The following is a 9,567-nucleotide window of genomic DNA, read 5'->3' on the forward strand; positions in this document are numbered from 1 at the left end:
TCCTCGGCGGCACCTTCTTTGCACGTGGTGAGACGATGACCCGTGCTAATGTCGAGGATCTGCAGTTGCTGGATCATATGCTGCGCCCTGACGACGCACTCGAGCGGCCCGATCTGATGCTCGCGATGATCCACCACTGGCTCGGCCTCCAGCGCGCCACCAAGGTTGGTGGCATTGTCTCTATCTCCGCCTACGTCACGCTCATTGCTGAGCGACTGGGTGTCCAGATCATCGGAGATGAGGAGTGCAAGGGCCCCCGCCATTTCACTCTGACGGCCCTGCACAACTACAAGTTTATCCAGCCAGCAGCAGCACGTGATGGACGAGGTGTTTGGGCATGGCGCATCGGCGACCAGGCCAGCTATGTCATGCCTTTCCCGGTCACTCTCTCCTTTGACGACCGGAGCACCTGGCTGTTCACCCGTCCCCCTCGTATCCAGCAGGGCCCCGCACCACCTCCACCACCACCACCACCACCACCACCCACGGACGATGTGGAGATGCTCGACATTCCCGTTCAGGATCAGGATGAGCATATGACTCCTCACTCTCCACTCCAGATGCCTTCCTCTCCTGGTCAGGTCCCTCTCTTCTCTCCGCAGGGACCTTTCCCTTCTCCTGCTGCAGGCCTTTCCTCATTCGGTGCTGGACCTTCCACTTTCCAGCTTGGCCCATCCACTTCCACATATCAGGCTGGCCCATCCATTTCCTCAGCTGGTCCCTCTCATGAGCCTACCATGCGCGAGATGTACGCCCTCATCTCCTCCATGCAGGCCACCCAGATCTCTATTCAGGCCTCGCAGCGGGCCATCCAGGAGACTCAGTCCGGCTTGCTCGAGTCTCAGCTCGCCATTCAGGAGACGCAGGCCGCTCAGGGGGACGCTATTTTCGATATTCGGGCCGATGTCGCTCAGCAGGCCCTGAGTATTCAGCGTATGGAGCGACAGATGACTGACTGGCGATTCTTCATGGACCACGGTCACTGGCCTGGCCCACCACCACCCTAGACTTCTCAGGTTCGCTTTCCTTTACCCGAGCTTTTACATATTCTTTATCTTTATGTCTTGAAGCATTGAGGACAATGCTCAGGGCAAGCTTGGGGGGGAGACATTTGCATGTAGGTCATGTTTACTTTATCGTTATTTTTACTTGTACTTTTTATTAGGTGAAAATTTGCGTGAACTGTTAGAATTAAGAGTAACTTTGAAACATTTCTAGTCGTATTTAGGACAGCCCTGAATGAATTAGAACTAACCCATGATTAGTTGATTGAACTGCTTAAGTTGAGATGTTTTTAATGATTGAAAAAGATGAAAAATTTAGGATTGTATCGAACGAAATTATTTGAATACACTGAACTATACCTTTAGGAATGGAGATTTTCTATTGGAGTATCCGTTGGTATGAGCAAAAGAATATAAAAAAAATAATAATATAATAAAAGATGGAGAAAATAAGAGTACTGGCAATAAGTCCTATTGGGCGCCTTTGAGCTCGTCTCCCAAAATAAAAAAATGATGAAAAGAGGAGCAATAAGCGAGTACTGGCAATAAGTCTGATTCAAAATGAATTAGACGCCTTTGAGCTCGCCTCCCAACCTAGGAAATAAAAAAATGAATGAATAAAAAATATATATAAATAAATGTATGATTTTGCTTGTACCAACACATGTTTGAAATTTTCTTACCCAAGTTTGTTTCAAGCTTGGGGGAAAATTAAAATAACCATGAATAAAAGCATAGATTTGGTAAAAGAATAAAATTGTTTCGATCAAACCTAATCATGAAACCTTTACAATCATTAAAAGCATCTCAAAATAAGAAGTTCAATCGACCAATTGGTGGAGTGAATTACGGTTTATAAAGAAATGTCCAAACTACAACTAAAATGATTCTAGAAACTCTTAACCATAGCAGATTCACGTAAGTTTTCACAATTAGATTTGCAACAGCATTTAGATTTAGTTGTCTAGCTTCGAATCCAAGTTTGAATCTTTTTGCTTGAGGACAAGCAAAGGTTTAGCTTGGGGGAATTTGATACCTCGCATATTTAGCCTATATTTGACTTGATTTCATACCAAATCCATGTTCCAAATTGTCAAAACCATGTGCATTTCATTGATATATTCTTAGAATTTGGTACTGCTGAGAGTTTGTTTGTTTTCTGCAGGATTGGAGCAAAATACACGAAGAAACGGCGTTTTTGGACACCTTGGTACGGCCCTTACCAAACTTGGTACGGCCTGTACCAAACTTAGCCGTTTCAGCCTTCTTCCCACCTTGTACGGCCTGGCCGTACCAAATTGGTACGGGCCGTACATAGGTGCCGCCTGACAGAATTCAAATCTTGGCAGAGGCTATATATAGCGGGGGATCTCTCCATTTTCGGGGATTCCACTTCATTCCAGATTGAGAGCTCAGTGAAAGAGAGAAAGAGAGCAAAGGAGCAAGAAGAGAAGATCAAGGAAGAGGAAGAGGCGAGAATCGACGGATCTACACCTTCTCCATTCCCGATCTTCAATCTAGTTCTTTCATGACTTTCTCTATCTCTTTTCTTGTATATCTGGACAGATCCATGACTTGTGAGTAGTAGACTTTCGTTTCTAGGGTTTGTAGATGGATTTTCTTGATTTGTGTTGCTTTTTCTTGATTTGGATCTTGTATGAACTCTTGTGATTGAATTGATTGTGAATTTGCTTGTCTTGATTGCTTTGTGTTTCTGTGATTGCATGTGGTGTGCCTATAGTGGTAGATCAACCCTAACAAGGTCATGTGACCATTGCCTTCTCTCAACCAAACCAATCCCTTTAGGTAGACTTGATCGAATTGAAGCCGAAAGGTTGAATTCTCCTCTAATCGACAGATTAGAGGTTACCTTAGATCTCCAATCAATCAACTAGAGGATCTGGACCAAAACACGAGAGTTGAGGTTTAGAAACCCTAGAAGGTAAAGAATTGAATCCAAAACTTAGATCTTGAACCAACACACGAGAGTTGAGGTTTAGGAACCTTAGGTATGGTCAATTGAACCTTTATCAAGAGTTTAATACGAGGTACCAGCAAGAAATGCATCAACTCGAACTTGTAAGCTCTGTTCTGGTAAACCAGTACGGCCCTTACAAGAGTGGTGCGGCCTACCCGTACCAAGCCCCATACGGCTTGGTCATACCAGGTTGGTGCGGCCTGGCCGTACCAACTTGGTAAGGGCCGTACCACTAGAGGCAAATCAGAGATGAAGTCTGAAACCCTTGAAACACCTTTTATCCCAAATCAAAACACAGTTTATACCTTTTCTTGCACATTTACTATTCTATATCATTGTGTGATTGCTTGAGTTGATTCCTTAGGAAAATTAAACACCAAAATCCCTTTTTCTCACTTCTAGTCTTTAGTCGAGATAAGTAAATATCTAGATAAAGAAACCGTCCCTGTGGATCGATACCCGATTATACTCCTCGATAGGGTTGTGCACTTGCAACCCTAATCGGAAGGTGTAACCGCGGTTTAAAAGGTACGCCCCCAAGCGTACCGAAACTTGCGTTGCGCTTTTACGCCGATCACCTATCTTGGAAGTCCAGTTGACGCATCCAAGCCGTCTGCTTTTCGAAAACTTCTAGATAAAGTGGAAAGTAAGTTGCACTCTTGGAAGGCAAAATTACTTTCACCGGCGGGCAAGCTTGTTTTACTCAAATCAGTTATTGAATCCTTATCAATTTATCACATGAGCACAACTCTAATTCATAAATCGGTAATGGATCAAATCCAATCCAAATGCGTTCAATTCTTCTGGGGTAAACCGAACAAAAAATCGATCTGTTTCGTCAGTTGGGACAAAGTCACTCGACCCAAACTAGAAGGAGGACTGGGTCTGCGGGATCTACATTATATGAATAGAGCAATGATTCTAAAGAGCACTTGGAAGCTAGTATCTGGTCATGAAGCCATCTGGACCCGTATTCTGGAAGCCAAATACTTCCCAAACTCTTCCTTTTGGCACACTCAAAGGAAGTTCCCTTGTACAAGATTCTGGAGTGCTTTAATGCAGGATCGTACTGTCATGGCATCCAATTTGCGGTGGAGTTTGGGGGATGGAAAAACCTGTCCAGCCTTCGCACAACCATGGTTTCATGAGTGGCGACAGCTACCACCACCAACGAGGGCACAAAAACTTCTGAGGGTATCTGACCTTTTCAATCACACTACCCAATCATGGGACATGGACAAACTAACGCAATTTGGGGGAATAGCATTGGCTCAGGAAGTGTACAACGAATTTCTGAGTCAGGTTTTGGAGCCTGATATCCCGGACAAACTCATGTTTACTTGGGCAACGAATGGGGCTTTCACGGTTAAGCTTGCATACCAGATGTTGGTTCAACTACACCCTCTGATCCGCCCGGTGGTCTCTGCAATGGAGAGCCAGATATGGGCCAAGGTTTGGAAGAGTAAAGGTACGTTGCCAAGAATACAAACCTTCCTCTGGAAAGCCATTCAAGGAGCTCTACCGACCTCCTTTGCAATTTCGAAAAGAATTCAGGTGGTGCCTGCGGCTTGTAATGTGTGTAATCATCACAACGAAGATACCACACATGTCCTTTTCCATTGCCCGCATGCGCGTGCTACTTGGTTTGCCTCTGAATTTGGCCTTTGCACATCAGCTCTTCAAAACATGACAATTCAGCAAATTCTATCGTATCTCTGGCAATACCTAAACCCGGATCAACTACAACATTTTATGTCAATCACCTGGCACATTTGGAAGGCTAGATGCATGCAGATCTTTCAAGGAAAGGAATGTTGCCCAGCCGCAACCATCAACTCTGCAAATACGCAAATTCAACAGTCATCTCTCTTCCAGGTGGGCTCAGCTTCGACAAAGTCACCACCAATAGCAGATTTGGGAATCTCAGCCCCTTTTCCCCATGAAGGGGTGTTTGAATGCTGGATAGATGGTTCGTTCAGCTCCATGGACAGAGGAGGCATTGCCTTTGTTCTTAAGTTGCAAGGTCAGCTCACTTCGTACGAGGTAAGGTATCAGGCTACTGCAGCTTCCCCTTTCCAAATGGAGGCCAACGCTTTGCTTATGGCCCTCCAAGCGGCTCAAGCAATGCGGCTGGAAGCATGCATCTTCAAAACAGACTCTGAGACCTTAGTGCACATTCTCAATGACAGAAACCCTCTCAACACTTTCCAAGCGGCGGACTGGAGAGCATACTCAACTCTGGTCAAAATCTCCAAGATAATTCGACCTAAACAATCATACCACTGTGTGTTCATACCGCGGGAAGAAAACCTTGAGGCCCATCAACTGGCTAACTGGGCGCGTGTTCTGCAGTTCTCATACACAGGACATACTTATCCCATCTTCTCGCCTCTTCAGTGGCAAATAGAGCAAGAGAACTAATCTTTATGTGTTTTACAATAGAGATAAGAAAGAGGGCTTAGCACCTTCCTTTAACACTTGTTTTTCCCTTTTTCTTTGGCTCTGTACCTTTGGTAACCTGCTTAAGCAGGGTGTAATTCTGCCCTGATGAAATAAAACGCCCAAGGGCATTTCCACCAAAAAAAAAAACTCGTTTTGATATTCAATTAAGTGACTTGTTTGATTTTGTTATTGATAATGTATGTGATGCAAATACGCCTTACGTAGAAATACGCGACGGGTTGTCTCGGGGTGTGACATGTCCGGATCAGATGAGATATTTATTAAAATAATATAAAAAATATTTAAAACTATTAAAGCTTGTAATATTTATCTAATTATAATGGTGAATAACATAAATTTTTTCATAATATATATTAAAATATATAATATATATCTACTATTAAGATACAGATAATTCAAACGTAAAACTATATCAGTATCCTTATCCACACGAATATTCGGATATCGGATATTCACATCTAAATTTTCGAATACAGATCAAATACATATCAGATATTATCCATACCGTTTTCACCCCTAGTAGGAACATTAGTGTTGAGAAAAAGAGCTAAGTCTCTCTCATAAAAATAAATTTATATGAAATTTATTCATCCAGATCCTTAATCTCAATTTTTAATTTTTTAAATTTTTATGAAAATTAGTACTGTAAATCTCTCTCATAAAAAGAAATTTATATGAAATTTATTCATCCAACTCTCAATCTCAAGTGCAAATATTAAACTAGTAGACCAAGTGCAAACAAAAAGAAAAGACATGACTTAAAAAGAGATGGGGACAGCATTTCTTCCGTTGGGGTGTCGATGAAAGGGATAGAAAGGCCAACGTGATTAAAATGGTTTTATTATTGGCATTTTATGGACATACTGCGCTGCAATTATCTGGTCTTGCCGACGATATATGTTTATAAATTTATATCTGGAATTTGATTCCCTTATTATTATTATTATTTTTTTTTCCAGTTGTATAAATTTATATATTCAAGTACAGGCGCACACTGAAGGTTTAGAAGAATTCAACAGAGAAGAAAAAAAATGAAAAAAAAAGGGTCTGGTAGCAGTCCTTGATCAATTATTGTGTTAATTGTTCAATTTTGTCCTTTAACTTTTTTATTTTGTATTTTGATTTAGTAATTATTGGATAGTTTATTAATTATTTTATCATAACGATAACGGAGCACCAATTTAATTCTTATAATGTATATTTTATTATTATTATCATTATTATTTTTCTTTTTGAAAAATTAATATAAGCTCGCATGCTTTTTTATTTCTTATCAGATTGGCTTCATAATATTTATTTTAATTTTCTTTATTTTTAAATAAAGGTTCCAATGCACTCTAATATATCTTTTAGATATATACTATTTTTAAAAATTGAACATGTGACCTCTCTATAGTGTGGAAAAAATGGCACGGCGGAGCCGGCTCTGTCACGGAATGGCACGACACGTGTTATTGTTCCGTGCCGTGACTCGCGTGTCGTGACCATCCCTTAACATTTTGGTCACGGCACGGCATGGCACGCGAAAGATCCGGATACGGCACGGCACGACACGTAATCACGCGAGTCACAGCACGGCACGCAAGTCACGTGTAATTAGGACCGTTAGGTCTTAATCAAATGGTAAATCTTGAAGAAACTAACTTAAATTATTAAAAAAATAGTTAAACGTGAGAAACGTGATTAGTTACGTTTGGACATGGCACGCGAGTGACTCGCGTGCCGTGACCACTCCTTGACATTTTGGTCACAGCACGGAACAGATCACTGTTCACTTAGTCACAGCACGGCACGAGACCAAAATCACGGCGTGTTAGTCACGGCACAGCACGTTTTTTTCACTCTACCTCTCTATACAAAGACTGAGAACTGATGAGAGTTCACTTTTTTAAATATACATTATTTGTCTTTTTTCGAACGAAAAAGATGATTATGTATTTAATAAAATCTGATTTTTTTTTTTTTCTGAACAAGCGTACTTAATAATGTACATGATTCGTCTCTTTAAATGTACAAGATTTGCTAGCATAGAGATCCTACTAATGCTATATTATATTTTATAAATAACGTACTATAAGAAAACCAAGCAATAAATTCGAAAATTAAATAATGTATTTGTTCGATTAGATTTTTAGTTCTCACTTTAGTTCATATATATATGATCCGATAATGATCTTATCATAAATTCATAACGTGGAACCAAATTAATTAATTGTAATTACACGAGCTCTATGCTACTAAATTACATCATACAAGACATGCATGTGAGCTGTGTAAAATTTATAATGAGAAATTAATTATGTGGGTTCAACAAATGCAATAATATTTGAGTTGTTAATAATTATTAAACCAAGTGTAATAATTTTTTCTGTGTAGGAATTATCACACTGAATTATTTGTTAAAATTAGAGCGAGACTGATTATATAATTATTGTTGTTTAGTCACATAAATGTTAACAAATTAAAAGTACGTCAGTGTTGTAAAAAACATTATGCGGTATTATGAAATTAATCAGATTTTGAAATATATATAAAAATTTCTCTCTCGTTTAATATAGAGTTCGGTCATTTAATTAAGTTTGCTTTAAAACTGAGTTCACAATTCAAATGTACATTATTCTTTTTCTTTTCAAGCGAAAAAAAGATGAATATGTTACTAAACGAAAATCTGATTTTTTTTTTCTTTTTTTATGTACGAGAGCACTCAATAATAATGTACATGATTTTGCTAGCATAGAGATCCTACAAAAAAAAAAAAAAAAAACTCTGCACATCTAATTAAGAAACAAATTAGACTTCTGATCACAGATATAAACAAATTGCACTTCTAAAAGGACCATTAAATCTAAATATTTATAAATTTAGAAACTTTCAAAAATACCGTTCAATTAGAGAGAACAAAAAATAAATAATGAAATGAACACTCTTCATGATATGCTTTTATAAAGCAGTTACAGACTTACATGCATACAATGCAAAAGAATAAATTAAATTAAGAATAATATATATTATATTTTTTTTATGAACTTCCAAATGTGTAAAAGCTAATAGCAATTGATTGTTCTGAACTCTATTGAAACATCAAAATTAGAGTTTGGATGAAGAAAATTAATATGATCCTAATAAACAACACTGTACAGTTTGACCAATTAATTGGTGATTAATCAGCTTGTGACAGTTGACTAATTAATGTTAACAATCAATTAATCATTCAGATTCACAAAATGCTTGAATATAATATATGTAACCATTTATGCACTGATTTACAACCCTTATTATATGTCTCTCCATATGCCATTGGAATCCTAAGATTCCTTTTGAATGTGAATTCCAAGTAAAATAAGCAACTAGCTAGTTAGGGGTGTTAATGACATTCTTTTACTCGTTTACTTGATCCGTATTGCATTCGAAAATACGGATAAAAGTAAGATTATTCCTTTTTGTTAGCTTATCGGGTACGATAAGGGTAACAATTTTTTTCCGTTATCTTACCCATTTTTGTATAAGATAATTTTTAAAAATAAAATCATATATATATATTGATATATATTTGTATGAAGATTATAGTATTATACATGATACAATAAAATTTTGTATTTTATTAAATTTTCATAATACAAATTAGTTGTATTCATTAATATTGTTTTCTTTTTTTCTTGTTTTGAAAAATATTTTACCAAAAGCACAAACGAAATGTCAATGATAATTTTTTATCAGTTTACACGACCTATACTGTATTTGAAAAGACGTATAAGGATAAAGATTTTTTTTTGTTATCATAGCGAGTATGCCTCCACCCGACCAGTATCGTACCCGTTGACACCCTATAGCTAGTGTTTAGTGATATACTCTTTATATTTAACTTTAATTTTTTTTAAACCACTAGTGGAAAAACTAGAATTATGATTGGCCTATTTGGATCGGCTATATGAAACAACTGATCCTAATACCTATCTACATCGGTTTTCTTAAAAAAACTATTCAGATCGGGTTTTAAGGTCAACTGATCCTAATTTATGAACTATTAGGATCAGTTGTGTGTTAGAACCGATCCTGATACTATCAGGATCGATTTTTATAGACAACTGATCCTAATAGTTCATTAATTAGGATCGATTGTTT

The sequence above is a fragment of the Carex rostrata genome, chromosome 2, assembly GCF_964058835.1.
Source record: "Carex rostrata chromosome 2, lpCarRost1.2, whole genome shotgun sequence".
NCBI lineage: Eukaryota > Viridiplantae > Streptophyta > Magnoliopsida > Poales > Cyperaceae > Carex > Carex rostrata.